This window comes from Mandrillus leucophaeus, unplaced genomic scaffold, assembly GCF_000951045.1.
Source record: "Mandrillus leucophaeus isolate KB7577 unplaced genomic scaffold, Mleu.le_1.0 Scaffold36, whole genome shotgun sequence".
Taxonomy (NCBI): Eukaryota; Metazoa; Chordata; class Mammalia; order Primates; family Cercopithecidae; genus Mandrillus; species Mandrillus leucophaeus.
Window position 1 is genome coordinate 3,840,420 of NW_012103809.1, and position 15,728 is coordinate 3,856,147.

Genomic DNA, 15,728 nt, shown 5'->3' on the forward strand with positions numbered 1-15,728 from the left:
GGTAACCAGTAAAATGAATTATTACTATTTTATTATTTATTTTTTCTTTTTTTTGAGGCAGAATTTTGCTCTGTCGCCTAGGCTGGAGTGCAGTGGCACTATCTCAGCTCACTGCAACCTCCGCCTCCTGGGTTCGAGCAATTCTCCTATCTCAGCCTCCTGAGTAGCTGGGATTACAGGCACCTGCCACCACGCCTGGCTAATTTTTTATATTTTTAGTAGAGACGGGGTTTTGCCATGTTGGCCAGGATGGTCTCAATCTCCTGACCTCATGATCTGCCCACCTCGGCCTCCCAAAGCGCCGGGATTATAGGAGTGAGCCACCACGCTTGGCCAGTGAAATGAATTATTAAACATTGATAACCTTGGTATTGATATATCAAAATTAATTTACTAAAGAGTGTGGTGGCCCACACCTGTAATCCCAGCACTTTGGGAGGCCAAGGTGAGAGGATTTCTTGAGCCCAGGAATTCAAGACCAGCCTGGGCAACAAGGCCAGACCCCATCCCTCCAAAAAAAATTAAAAAAAAATAGCCAGGTATGGTGGCGCATGCCTGTGGTCTCGACTGCTTGGGAGGCTGAGGCAAGAGGAATGTTTGAGCCCAGAAGGTTGAGGCTGCAGCAGTGAGCTGTGATCACACCACTGCATTCTAGCTTGGGTAACAGGGTGAAATCCTTTCTCAAAAAAAAAAAAAAAAAAAAAAAGACTCTGGGTTGCAACTTTCCAAATCTTCTGTTATGCACTTTTTTTGTTTTATTTTGTTTTGTTTTCTTGAGACACAGCCTCACTCTGTTGCCCAGGCTGGAGTGCAGTGGTGCAATCATTGCTCACTGAAACCTCGACCTCCTGGGTTCGAGCATTCCTCCTCAGCCTCCCAAGTAGCTCGGACTATAGGAGTGCACCACCATACCTGGCTAATTAAAAAAAAAATTGGGGGGGCCGGGCGCGGTGGCTCACGCCTGTAATCCCACCACTTTGGGAGGCCGAGGAGGGTGGATCACGAGGTCAAGAGATTGAGACCATCCTGGCCAACCTGGTGAAATCCAATCTCTACTAAAATTACAAAAATTGGCTGGGCGATTTTTGTAATTTTTTTTTCTCAAATGTTTTTTTTTCAAATGTTTCTCAAATTTTTTTTTTTTTTTTTTTGAGAAACAGAGTCTTTCTTTGTTGCCCAGGCTGATCTCAAACTCCTGGGCTCCAGCCATCCTCTCACCTCCCAAAGTACTGGGATTACAGGCGTAAGCCACCTCCCCCAGCCCTATGCACATTTTCACAAAGGTATTTTAAACCCTAGCAGTGGGAAAGGATACTTTTTGACTAGTGACATCCCAGAGCTATCTTGAGTTCTTGTGGTTTTCAATGGATATTGCTGATTTTTGTTTAAATTTTGGTCAAATTTGTTTACATTAAAGGAGCATAGCTTTGTGTTTATTTCAGTTGACTTGGCAACATTGTCTTAAACATGGTATGATACACATAAACCTATAATTTTTTTTAATTAAGTGAAGTAAAAGCCTGACATTAACACTTTATGTAGGTTTATGTAAGTAATTTATTCTTGAAACTAATGCCTCTTCAAATGGAGGGTTTTGTTTGTTTGTTTATGGGAATTTTAAGTAATTTTCAGTGCCTGAGAATGTTCTCCATAAAACCTGTAACAAAACACATAATAATGGTTCCAATGAAAATAGTTATCTTAAAGTTGGATTGGATTTGAAATTCTAAATATCCAATGACTTGGGTATCAAAATTTAAGATTTGGTCAAATGTAACTTTTTAGGTGTCTTGTGTATGGTACAAGTTAGAAAGTATTTATGTGCGCTACCTGTTTCATTCATCATATCGACCCATATCTATATCATTTAAAATGAATACTTTTAGGTATATTAAAAAGTAACACTTCCAACAAACAAATGGAAATTATTTTGTAGTAACTACAAATAGTAGAGAAGTATTATCATAGAGTTATGGGCCATGACCTAGTGAGTTGTTTGCCACTGTTTAATTTCTGCCATTTCCTAGGGGTTAATTGTATCCTGTACTGTTTACAGCCTTATATCCAACTTTGGCAAAGTCAAGAACTTAAAAGCAGCAGGGCTTGGTTGCCCATGCCTGTAATCCAAATATTTTGGGAGGCCGCAGCGGGAGGATCGCTTGAGGCCAGGAGTTCCAGACCACCCTGGGCAACATGGTGAGACCCCATCTCTCCAAAAAAATTAGCTGGGCATGCTGGCATGTGCCTATAGTCCCAGCTCCTCAAGAGGCTGAGGTGGGAAGATCACTTGAGCCCAGGAGGTCAAGGCTTCAGTGAGCTATGATCATACCAATGCACTCTAGCCTGGGGACAGAGTGAGACCCTGTCTCAAAAAAAAAAAAAAAAAAAAGAAGCATTTAAAAACATTTACTACTATCTTATATATAAACTACTATCTTAAAAATAAACTAATAATAATATACTTATTATTCGTTTATTTTTGGTCTCCCTCACTAGAATGTAGGCTCCTTAAAGGCAGTAGTATCGCACATAATAGCAACTAATATACATGTATTGAATTAATTAATGAGGGCCAAGATTTCTCATATATTGGGTATCATGTGCCAAGCCTTTTACTAGGTGCTTTACACACACATTTATATTGTGCCACTTAATACTTAGAGTAACTCTAAAAGATCACGGCTGGGTGCACTGGTTTACACCTATAATCCCAGCAAGTTGGGAGCCCAAGGTGGCAGGATGGCTTGAGGCCAGGAGTTTGAGACCAGCAGGGACAATACGGCAAGACCTCATCTCTACAAAACTAAAAAAAAAAAAAATACAAAAATTAGCCGAGTGTGGTGGTGCATACCTGCAGTCTCAGGTACTTGGGAGGCTGAGGTGGGAGGATCACTTGAGCCCAGGAGGTTGAGGCTGCAGTGAGCGATGATTGTACTACTGCGCTCCAGCCCAGAAAACAGAGCCAGACCCTGTCTCTAAAATTTAAATAAATAAATAAATAAATAAAGTCTATTATCCCCATTTTGGAAAAAAAAAAAAAATCTGAGAGAAGGCCAGGCACCGTGGCTCAAACCTGTAATCTCAGCAATTTGGGAGGCCGAGACTGGCAGACGGCTTGGTCAAGAGTTTGAGATCAGCCTGGCTAACATGGTAAAAACCCCTGCCTCTACTAAAAATACAAAAATTAGCCAGGTATGGTGGTGGCGCCTGTTATCCCAGCTACTTGGGAGGCTGAGGCAGGAGAATTGCTTGAACCCAGGAGGCAGAGGTTGCACTGAGCTGAGATCATACCACTGCACTCCAGCCTGGGTGACAGAGTGAGAATCCATCTCAGAAAAAAAAAAAAAAAAAAAAAAACAGCCTGAGAGAGAAATCAAATAATACGCCCCAAATTACACTACTAGCAAATAACAAAATCAAAGTTCAATCCCAAGTCTCAATTTTCATTTCAAATTCTTCACTTACTGTATCTGTTTCCTGTTGCTGCTGTAGCGTATTACTGTACACTTGGTGGCTTAAAACAACAGAGATGTGCTTTCTCACGGTGCAGGAGATAAGAAGTCTGAAATCAAGGAGTCAGCAAGGCCACAGACCCTCCAGAGGCTCCAGGAAAGAATCCACTCCTTGCCTCTTCTGACTGTCAAAATTCTGTGGCTTGGAGCCACATGGCTCCAATGTCTGCCTCCAAGGTCACATGGTTTCCTCCTCTTCTGTCTGTGTAAAGTCTCCCTCTGCTTCTTTCTTATAAAGACACCTGTGATTGCATTTAGGACACCCCTAGAGAATCCAGGATAATTGCCTCATCCCAAGATCCTTCACTTTACATCTGTAAAGTCTTTTTTTTTTTTTTTGCTATATAAGGTAACACTCACAGGTCCCAGGGTTAGGATGTGGATATCTTTTGGAGAGCCTAACACAGATATCTTAAAAAGAGAATCTGCGCTCAGGTCCCCAAGGCCAAGACAAGGCCTGCTCTCCAGCACAGTCATGCCAATTACAACACTCAGGCAAAGCCTAAGGGGTGCTGGGGTCCTTTACAAGATGCAATCACTTTTGTCTGGGTCTGGAGCTTATAACCTGAGCCTAGTGCAGAAGAGGGGGTTGGAGGAGTGAAGACTGGATGGGCCAGATGCCAGGAAGGTAAAAAGATAAATGCTGATTTGTCAGATATGAGTGCTTGGTGACTGTAGAGTTCCTGAAAACAGAAGGAAGAGATGGGAGGGAAATATATTTCATGAATATAAAAAGAACTTGAGTATTTACTTTAACCAAGTGATCAAGCTTAGTGTCACCAATATGAAAAAAAAGGTGACATTGTTCACTTCTGGTGTGATTCAATAAGATACTCAACATCACCTATTCAATTCTCTTAACAAAGCTAAAAAATAAGCACATAAATAAAGGTTAAATCATGTGGAAACCATCAGACAAATCCAGAATGAGGGGCATTTTATAAAACGACTGTTTTGGATGCTTCATAATATTTCAGTATCATGAAAGAAAATCTGAGGAGATTGTTCTAAATTAAAGGACACTAAAGACACATAGACCAAAGTAGCACTTGAGCCTTAATTGGATCCTGGGTTAAAAAAAAGAAAGAAAGAAAAACAGCTATTAAGAGCATTTTTGAAACAATTAGGAAAATATAAATAGGGACTATTTTATCATAGGATATTGAATTAACATTAATTTCCCTTTTTTTAAAAAAAAATACACATCAGCAGCAGATTTTTATGAGATGGAGGATAGCAAGGATTAGGTAAGTGGTAACAAATGGCAAATACAGCCATGCTACAAAGGAGTGAAGGCATTACTGGGTATGAGAATGGGTACTTATGAAATCTAAGGGTCAGGTGACCTGATGAATTCTGACCATCCAGTAAGCTCTTCTCCTTGGCACTCAATATGACCAGTGCCGGCATGAAAGGGTCTACAGTAGCTAGTTCAACTTGGTTAACAGCTCTTCCAGTTCTGGTCGAGCTTTGAATCTCCCCTTGAAGTCTTCTTCAGTGTGCTCCTTCACTGACAATCTGACTCCTTCAGGAAGATTGCTCTGGATTATTTCCAAGAAAATCTCTGCAAACGTAGCATGCAAACCGCTGATCTGAACCACTCACTCATGGGTAGTAAGCACTGAGTCCAGGAACATTTTGCTGCCTTGGTCCTGCAACCACAACACTTCAATGGTTTTGGTTGGCATCACATAACTTTCCTCGACTTTAATGGAGAGAGAGTTGCAGAGGTTGTGAACATACTGGACATAACTCTCTGCCAAGGTCATGTCATATGCAGTCAGATGAATGGTTAAAATCCCATATTCATCATCCGTCCCGAAATGAATGAGTCTCGCTTCCACTTTTCCCTTCTTCTTGGGCTCTTCTGCTTTAATTAGGTGCTTGTACTTTCCAATGGCGCGAGTGGGCTTTGTCTCATAGGGCCTACTGGTACTTAGTAGAATGCCACCTACAGAATAGATGGGCTTCTGTGCTGAAGTTCTAAACCTTAAGAGAGAAAGGCTTGCTTAAAAATGGCACTGTTCCTCAGGCACAGCACCTTTTCCAAGGTTCTGCGCATCCTTTGCTGCTGCATGGCCTCTAGCTGTGCAAACCGAAGACCTGCCCCCCAACATTAATTTTCTTAGATGTTTTTAAGAAAACATTAATTTTCTTAAAAAAATTAAAGATAATTTTTTTTTTTTTTTTTTTTTTTTTGAGACGGAGTCTCACTCTGTCACCTAGGCTGGAGTGCAGTGTCACGATCTCGGCTCACTGCAACCTCCGCCTCTCCAGGTTTAAGCAATTCTCTGCCTCAGCCTCCGGAGTAGCTGGGAATATGGGCATGTGCCACCACACCCGGCTAATTTTTTGTATTTTTAATAGAGACGGGGTTTCACCATCTTGGCCAGGCTGGTCTTGAACTCCTGACCTCATGATCCACCCGTCTCGGCCTCCCAGAGTGCTGGGATTACAGACGTGAGCCACCGCACCCGGCCCTAGATGTGATAATTTTTTATGTCAGAAAGAAATTTTTAATCTCACAAGATACATGTGAAGTATTTAGGGATGAAGTATCCTGGTGTTTGCAACCAACACTGAGTACAATTAAGTGAAGGGTATGTGAGTGTTTGTTGGACTATTCCTCCAGCTTTTCTGTAGGTTATACTTTCTTTCCACATGAAAAAGAAAAAAGTGTTGATGCTTCTCTGGTGAATCTGGTGGTGCTCTTCACCAGTGATGAGTGAGGGGAGTTTTTTAATGAACTTGTAATTGCTGCACTGTCTTTGGATTGCTCTATTTTTACTAATAATCAGTAAACTGACACAGTGTGGGAGACTCACTAAGGGTCCTGTGCTAAGGCATTCTTAACGTAATACTCCTCAAAATTGAAGCCGCTGATATAAATAGATTATTTGTAGTTGTCTATTTTTTATTCTTTTTGAGATGGAGTTTCGTTCTTGTTGTCCAGGCTGGAGTGCAATGGCGCAGTCTTGGCTCACTGCGACCTCCACCTCCCGGATTCAAATGATTCTCCTGCCTCAGCCTCCTGAGTAGCTGGGATTACAGGTGTGTGCCACCATGCCCAGCTATTTTTTTTTTTTTTTTTTTTTTTTTTAGTAGAGACAGGGTTTCGCCATGTTGGACAGGCTGGTCTTGAACTTCAGACCTCAGGTGATCTGCCCACCTCAGCCTTCCAAAGCGCCACCGCCCCTGGTCCATAGTTGTCTATTATCTGTGATTCTGTTCGCCTCTATCAGGATGGAAAACAAAGCACTAATGATCGATGTAAACTTTGTGAGCATTTTTTCATCATAAGCATTGATGCATTCAATGAATTTGGACTGGGCAGCTACAATGGCCTGCTCCAGTCACAGGGGATTCGGTGGACAGGATACGGTGCTTGCCGTCATTGAGATTACATTCTAAGTAGAAGCATTAGAATCAAGCACTTAAAAAATCTACAGAGTGATTCTACTTATTCACCACTCTTTTATTAACTCCCATTATATCTACCAGGACACAAGCTGAAAATATTTACAATACCATACAGGGCAGATGTCAAGATGACCCCTGCAGGTCAGGCATGGTGCCTGATACCTGTAATCCCAGCGCTTTTGGAGGCCAAGGTGGGAGGATCAATTGAGACCAGGAGTTCAAGGCCAGCCTAGGCAATATATTAAGGCATAAGAAAGAAAGAAAGAAAGAAAGAGAGAGAGAGAGAAGAAAGAAAGAAAGAGAAAGAAAGAAAGAAAAGGGAAGGGAAAAGAAGGAAAGGAAAGCAAGGAAGAAAGGAGGGAGGGAGGAAAAGAAAGAGAGGAAGGGAGGGAGAGGGAGGGAGGGAAGGAGGAAGGAAGGAAGGAAGGAGAGAGAAAGAGACAGAGGAAGGAAGGAAGGAAGGAAGGGGAGAGAGAGAGGAAGGAAGGAAGGAAGGAAGGAAGGAAGGAAGGAAGGAAGGAAGGATGGATAAAGAGAGAAAGAAAGAAAGATTAGTCCAGCAAGGTGGTGGTACATGCCTGTAGTTCCAGCTACTTGGGAGGCTGAGGTAGGAGGATCGTTTGAGCCCAGGAGTTGGAGGCTGCAGTGAGCCATGATCACATCACTGCACTCCAGCCTGGGCAACAGAGCAAGACCATGTCCGAAAAAACAAAAATAAATAAATAAATAAATAAATAAATAAATAAATAAATAAATAAACTGGCCCTGGCAGTCTGCCATTATTTGTAGTCTCCTGGTATCCATATCCTTGTTTAGTCCCTTTCTATTAATAGTATGCTCAAAAAATGTCAGCTTATTTTTGGAATTTAAAGTCATAAGAACGGGAGTGGATGAAATGGCCTATGAAGTAAGCGTGAGTAGAAGCAAGCAAGCTCCAAAATCTGAGCTCTTGTGACTTAGTCCATTTGGGCGGCCACAACAAAATCACTCACTCAGCCTCCGTGATTTATACAGCAGAAACTCATTGCTCACAGTTCTGGAGGCTGGGAGTTCAAGATCGAGGCACCGGCAGATTCCGTACCTGCTGAGGCCTCTGTCTATTTTACAGATGGTGCCTTCTATGTGTCCTTACATGGTAGAAGAGCCAAGGGAGGTCCCTTGAGCCACTTTTATAAGGCACTAATTCTGTTCATGAGCGATAAGGAGGACCCAGCAAGAGAGACTAAGAGGGAGCATCCAGAAAGGTAGGATAAATATCAGGTAAATATGATGTCTGGAAACCAAGTAAGGTAAGTTTTCTAAGGAAGAGAGAGAGAGAGAGAAGGAGCTCAACTGTTTCAAATGCACTGAGAGTTGCTAGGAATAACAATTAAAATGAGCAATGTGGAGGTCATCGGTGACCTTGATTAAAAAAAAAAAAAAATTCTGCCTGCACGGCAGCTCATGCTTGTAATCCCAGCACTTGGGGGACAAGGTGGGAAAATCACTTGAGCCCAGAAGTTCGAGACCAGCTGGGCCAAAGAGTGAGATCCTGTCTCCACAAAAAAATAAACAAAATTAGTTGAGCATGGTGATGTGTGCTTGTAGTCCCAGCTACGTGGGAAGCTGAGATAGGAGAATCGCTTGAGCCCAGGAGGTGACACTACAGCCTGGGTGACAGAATGAGACTCTGTCAAAAAAACAGCTCACTGGGCTTGGTGGCTCACACCTCCCAGCACTTTGGGAGGCCGAGGCGGGTGGATCACGAGGTCAGGCGTTCGAGACCAGCATGGCCAACATAATGAAATCCAGTCTCTACTAAAAATACAAAAAATTAGCTGGGCATGGTGGCCGGCCAGCGCCTGTAATCCCAGCTACTCGGGAGGCTGAGGCAGGCGAATCACTTGAATCTGGGAGGCGGAGGTTGCAGTGAGCCGAGATCGTGCCACTATATTCCAGCCCAGGCAATAGTGTGAGACTCCATCTAAAACCAAACCAAAACAGACAAACAAACTAACAAACGAACAAAAACTCATCAGTATTGTTGAGAGAAAGAACCTCTTTGGAATGCGTTCATGAATGGGCAAACATAAACTGAAAGCAGTACCTAGACACAACACTTTGAAAGAATGTTGCTGTAAAAGGAAGGTGACAAATGAGGTAGCAGATGGAGGGGTAAGTGGAGTCAGGAAGGAATTGTTTCTGGGATGGGAGAAATAAGAGTATGCTTTATGAGGATTAGTATAATATGGTAAGGAGGGGAAATTTTGTGACACAGGAGAGGGACAGAATTGCTGGAGTGATGTCCGTGAGTAGGAGAAGGTTGAATGGGATCACGGACTTTGGGAAGAGGGTCAATTCATCCATACTGGCAAGGGAGAAGGGAGAGTATATGGGCACAAAGGCAGGCATGCTGGTGGGAGCTTGTGGCACTTTACTCTTTACCAGTCTCCAGAACTGTGAGGAAATAAACTTCTGTTGCTTAAGCCAAAAACAAACAAAAAAAAGACACCTCTTATTACTGGTTAGATGACTGTGTTTGCTGAATCAACTGAAAAGCTTTGTCTGAACAATCCCCTACAGGCTGTCATTTGGTGGAGAATGTGAGAGCCTTCGATAAACTTATCTGGAATCTCCCCTGGTTGTCTTCTTCTCACTGAAACCTGGCTCCCTGGGACTCGGCCTTCCCTGAGCATTTCAGATGGTGTTTTCTCTCCTATAACCTTTGTGCCACTGAAACTAGGGGTGGAGTAAGCCTCTTCCTCATTCCTCATCACTGCTTCAAACCATCTTCCCTTTCATCTTCACAGATACATCCAGCTACAAATCTCACGCCATTATCAGACTCTTCCACACATGATTCCACTTTGTAAGCGTCATCTGCTGGGGTCACACCCCCATTCCTTGTAGAGATACACTGCCACTCTAGGCAATACCCTTCTGCCCCAGTTCCTGGTGATTTCAATGTCCACTTAGACGACCTCTCCTCCAATGACCCCTTTGTCCACCCTACCTCAGCGGCTCACTTCTGTGGCCACATCCTTGACGTTGCTGCAACCAAATAACAACAACCCTGACATAATGTCAATTGCCACAACTCACTCTCCTCCTCACCACCATCTTGGCATTCTCCTCTCATTTCTCCAACTCCAACAATCCTTTGACCCCATTGGGACTTCACCTATGATCCTATCACTCTTTTACTTCTTTCAACACTACCATATCCTTTCTTCCCTTCTTATTCAGCTAAATTCTGTGGTCAATTATTATCATGACTTCTTGCTTGAACCCTGAGCTCTCTTGCCCTCTCTTCTCCGTCATTTCAGGCAGCTCCACCACAACCCTGATGAAATCCAACTCTGCCTGTTCCACGCTTGTCCCTATAGAAAAGCATCTAACCCTGCAGAATATTTTAAATTTGTGGTCACTCACTTATGTGGGCCCTGTTCATTCTCCCTGTTTCCTAATAATTATTTCATCACTTATTCCTCCTGAAGCCTCTAAACACCCATCCTCCTGTCAGCTGTCACTGTCAGCTGGTAACATGCACTCCACTTCTCTGAAAAGAGTAAATGGCCAGGCGCAGTGGCTCACACCTGTAATCCCAACACCTTGGGAGGCCAAGGTGGGAGGATCACCCGAGGTCAGGAATTCGAGACTGGCCTGGCCAACATGGCAAAACGCTGTCCCTACTAAAAATACAAAATTAACCAGTTGTAGTGGCACGTGCCTGTAATCCCAGCTACTCGGGAGGCTGAGGCAGGAGACATGCTTGAACCTGGGAGGTGGAGGTTGCAGTGAGCTATCACACCACTGCACTTCAACCTGGGAGAAAAAGTGAGACTCTGTCTCAAAAATAAAATAAAATTAAATTAAATTTAAAAATAGACTTGTGACAATGGAACATAGTAGTTCTGGCATAGTTGATTAAAAAAATAGTAGCCGCCATTTTTGCACTTGCAATGGTTTATTAATCAACCAGGATTGAAAACCAGGTATCAGGTGGGCGAAGGAAAAGGTCAGAAGAGGTGCTGTCCACAGAGACAAATCTGAGCAGAGGTTTGAATGAGGGGAGGAGGGAGCCAGAGCTGCTTGAGGGGGCTGAGGGGTCTGCACGTGGGGTAGGGGAGGGGCGGCTTAAGGGTGGAAGGGAGCCGCAGGCACTGAGGTCACCTGCTCCAGGGCTCCACCTGGTGGAAATCATCCTTGCAGAGCTCAAGCTACAGACAAACCCAAGGAAAACAGATTTACTACACAAATGTTGCAGGCAATACTTCTGTTATAAATGTTTAAATGTTTTTAATGTAGTGGTGTTCTTCTAATTATTACTTGTCTTTCAGAAGCACACATTTAAATTTTTTTGCACCTTTGTTCTTAGATCGTTTTGCAACATCACCTTTTCTCCCTGGGGTTCCTGAGTCCCCTTTCCTCCAGCCTCGGAGGCAGAATATTTGTGGAGTCGAATCAGCACTGCTCAGTAGTCCAGCAAACTTTTTTCTTTTCAAACTAGTATCTCTGCAAGCAAACTCTTCTTCCACATCCCACAACCCAAGGCCTCATCCCCACAAACACAAAGGCACCTCGCACCACACGTTACTGCTGCTTCTCGGCCCCCAGCGCACATTCCCTTTGCTCTGCGACATTGCACCTGGGAGCTCCACAGCTGCACTTCTGTCTTGCCAGCTGGCTTGGGTTCTATCCTGGGGGAGATTTGAAGGCAGGACTGCCTTTTTCTGGTTTGAGTGCTGTCCCGCAATGGCGCTTCCCCCTCAGCAGCAGCTGGTTGCAGCCTCCGTTTCCCCTCAGCGCTGGCGTCATTGCTCCCCCTAAACAGAGCCGCAGCAGCCAGGCCGTGTGCCCGTCTCAGAGGTCTGAGCCCCGGATTCATAGGGTCATGTATTAGCTTCCTAGGGGCTGTCGTAACCAATAACCAGTGATGGTGTCATTTAAAACAATAGAAATATATTCGCTCACAGTTCTGGAGACCAGAAGTCAGAAATCAACATGTTAGCAGGGCCGCGCTCCCTCTGAAGGCTCCCGGGAAGAATCCTTCCGCGCCTGTCTCCTGGCTTCTGTGGTTTCCAGCAATCACTGGCGTTCCTTGGCCTGGAGCTGCAATACTCCAATCTCTGCCTCTGTCTTCGCACCATGTCCTTTCCCTTGTCTTCTGTGTCTTTCCATGGCCTTCTGATAAGGACACAAGTCACTGGATTTAGGGCACACTCTAATCTAGTAGAACTTTTTTTTTTTGAGACAGAGTCTCGCTCTGTGGCCCAGGCTGGAGTGCAGTGGCGCGATCTCGGCTCACTGCCAGCTCCGTCTCCCCGGTTCACCCCATTCTCCTGCCTCTGCCTCCCGAGTAGCTGGGACTACAGGTGCCCGCCACCATGCCTGGCTAATTTTTGTAATTTTAGTAGAGACAGGGTTTCACCATGTTGGCCAGGATGGTCTCTATCTCTTGACCTCCTGATCCACCGGCCTCGGCCTCCCAAAGTGCTGGGATTAGAGGCGTCAGCCACCTCACCTGGCCTAGTAGAACATCTTAACCTGATACACATCTGCAAAGACTCTATTTCCAAGTAAGGTCACATTCAGGTAGACCTGAACTTTTGGAGCACACCACTCAACCCATGATTGCCTCCTCCACCAAGCCTCTCAGTTCCAATAACTCCAGACTCTTCTCTTTGTTCCCTCCAACCCTTGAGGGAAGAAGTTATTTTATATTAGTATGGTGCTTTATTTCGTTTTGTTTGATGTTTGTTTGTTCAGCTCTTCCACACATGTGTTACCAATTACCTTTAGTGAATTCCCTCCATTGAAACAATATTATGTGGTTTCTTCTTTCCTGATTCAAACCTGACACCGTGCTTGTTACCAGGAGAGGTTCTAGGAAACAGACAATCAAAAATGAGAGTCTATAATCCCAGCACTTTGGGAGGCTGAGGCAGGTGGATGGCTTGATATCAGGAGTTCGAGATCAGCCTGGCCAACATGGAGAAACACTGTCTCTACTAAAAATACAAAAACTAGCTGTCCATGGTGATGCACACCTGTAGACCCAGCTACTCGAGAGGCTGAGGCGTGAGAATCGTTTGAGTCCTGGAGGTGGAGGTTGCAGTGAGCCATGATTGTGCCACTGCACTCCAGCCTGGGCCACAGAGTGAGACTCTGTCTCCAAAAAAAAAAGAGAGAGAGAGTCTAATGCAGAGTGTCATGTGCCTGTAGTCCTAATTACTCAGGAGGCTGAGGCAGAAGTATCACTTGAGGCCAGGAGTTTGAGTCTTGATATGGTTTGGATCTGTGTCCTCACCCAAATCCCATGTTAAATTGTAATCTCCAGTGTTGGAGGTGGGGCCTGGTGGTAGGTGATTTGTTCATGGGGACAGTTTCTCATGGTTTAACAACACTCCCCTTTGGTACTGTAAGGTGAGTGATATCTGGTTGTTTAAAAATGCATGACACCTCCCCACCTCTTCCTCTTGCTCCCAGCCACATGAAGTGTTGGCAACCCTGTTGCCTTCTGCCGTGATTGTAAGTTTCCTGAGGCCTGCCCAGAAGCCAAGCAGATGCCAGCATCATGCCTCCTGTACAGCCTGTGGAACCGTGAGCCAATTAAACCTCTTTTATATATATATATATGCAAATTACCTAATCTCAGGTATTCTTTTCTAGCAATGTGAGAACAGAATAATATAAGGCTGAAGTGCATTACTATCGTGCCTGCAAAGAGCCTCCATCCTGGGCAATATAGCAAGACCCCATCTTTATAAAAAGAGAGAGAGAGATTCTGGGATTAGCTTGGAAATGCCACTTGCCTTAAAAAGAGTGTTGAGCCCCTTGCAAACGGGACAGTAATGCATGTCATGGCATTATGATTGATTACATTATCACCTCTTGTGATTGTGATGAAATGCCTAATAAAGCAACTATTAGGAGACTAGTTAGCTGCTGCACTTGACCACTTTGTTGGTAATGATTACTACAAGAGCTGTGAACTGTTGTATTAGTGTATTAGTTTTTCTTTGCTAGATAATGAAGTGCCACACATTTAGCAGCTTAAAACAACACCCACATTGGGCATGGTGGCTCACGCCTGCAATCTCAGCACTTTGGGAGGCCGAGACAGGTGGAGCACTTGAGATCAGGAGTTCGAGACCAGCCTGGCCAACATGGTGAAACCCTGTCTCTACTAAAAATACAAAAATTAGCAAGGCATGGTGGCAGGCACCTGTAACCCCAGCTACTTAGGAGGCTGAGACAGGAGAATTGCTTGAACCCAGGAGGTCGAGGTTGCAGTGAGCCAAAATTGTACCACTGCACTTCAGCCTGGGTGCCTGAGTGAGACTCCATCTCAAAACAAACAAACAAACAAAACAACCATTTATCAGTTCACAGTTCTGTAGGCTGTAAATGCAGTATAGCTGTGTCCCCTGCTCAGGGCTCTACAAGGCTAAACTCAAAGTGTGGGCTGGGAGCTGTTATCAGCTGCTATCGGCTACCCACGTTCCTTGCCACATGGCTGCCTCTGTCTTCAGAGACAGCAATGGAGAATCTAGTTTGCTTTGAATTTCTCCCTTGCTTTAAGTCTCTGCCTTCCTCTTTCTCTGACCCACAGACCAGGATTTACAGGGCTGATATGATAAGGTCAGGTCCATCTGGATAATCTCCGTTTTGATAAACTCATAGTCAACTGATTAGTACCTTTAATTACATCTGCAAAATTTTTTTTGTCTTAAAATATAACACAATCATGGTATTAATATACCACCAAAGTCACGGGTTCCACCTACACTTTAGGGGAGAAAATTATACAAGGTCTCTGCACCATGGGTGAGAATCTTGGGAGCCTTCTTAGAATTCTGCCTACCACAGATGGTGTGAGTATTTTGGACTACACTGAAGAGCTTACAGGGGAACAAAAAAGCTCAAAACATGGAACACAGAGAACCAGAGTGTGTCTATGGCATCCCTTAAAAAAATTTGTTATTTTGTGTAGCTGCAAGGTAACGCTCATTGAAAATAAGAACTTGATTGTGTGGGTTGCAGAATTACAATGTAAGTTGACTTCACAGACTTGCCAAGTCTCCTGCCAAGAGCACTGACTGGGAAGGATAGAGACATCTGGGTGAACTTAGGTAAAGCTGAGAATTTTGAATCCCTGATTCACTGTGTATTTCTTGCCAGGAGAAGCAACACTTCTTCATATGTGCAAGAAGATTGGCTTTCTCTTGCTTGAAAACCTTGTAATGACTTTGAGGCAGTTATCTTGCAAGAGGATGCCTATTCTCCCCAATAGCCACTCCTTCACTCTTTATTGCTTTCAGACCTTTAATAGAGTCAGAACTCAGCCTATTTCAGAGAGAAAAGTACAACATGTGTCCCAGGAAGAGATAATTCATTTTTCAAAACATTGCAAGCTTTTGCTAACATATCTTGCGAGGAACCTAAAAAATATATGTCAGGATGGATTCTAAAGGTGATAGAACAGACTAACATTGCATTTGGTCAGTTTATTGGTGGGGATGCGCTTACTGGGGATTCTGGATTTCACGTGTCTGCTCAAGCATCTAGAAGTGTCTTTAACAATTTGATGGATTCAGTGGGTAAAACTTGGATTCAACAGTCATCTATACACAATAAAATTAAGATGTCAAATTTTCCTGGTGTGATGCAAAGGAAAGAATCTAAAAGCAAAGGGGAAAAGGAATGCTGCAGTGGACAGAAATGTTAACCAGGAGCCACCCCCGTCCCAAACTCACACCCTGAGATGGCCTAGAGGACGTTCCCTTCACTCTGTGTTTTGATATGAACCATGAA

At 44.0% G+C, this 15,728-nt stretch overlaps 1 pseudogene; it reads right to left on the reverse strand.

Moving 5' to 3' along the window:
• Nucleotides 1-4,939: 4,939 nt before the first annotated feature.
• On the reverse strand, nucleotides 4,940-5,616 carry LOC105546448 (annotated as a pseudogene).
• Between the last annotated feature and the right edge of the window lie 10,112 nt (nucleotides 5,617-15,728).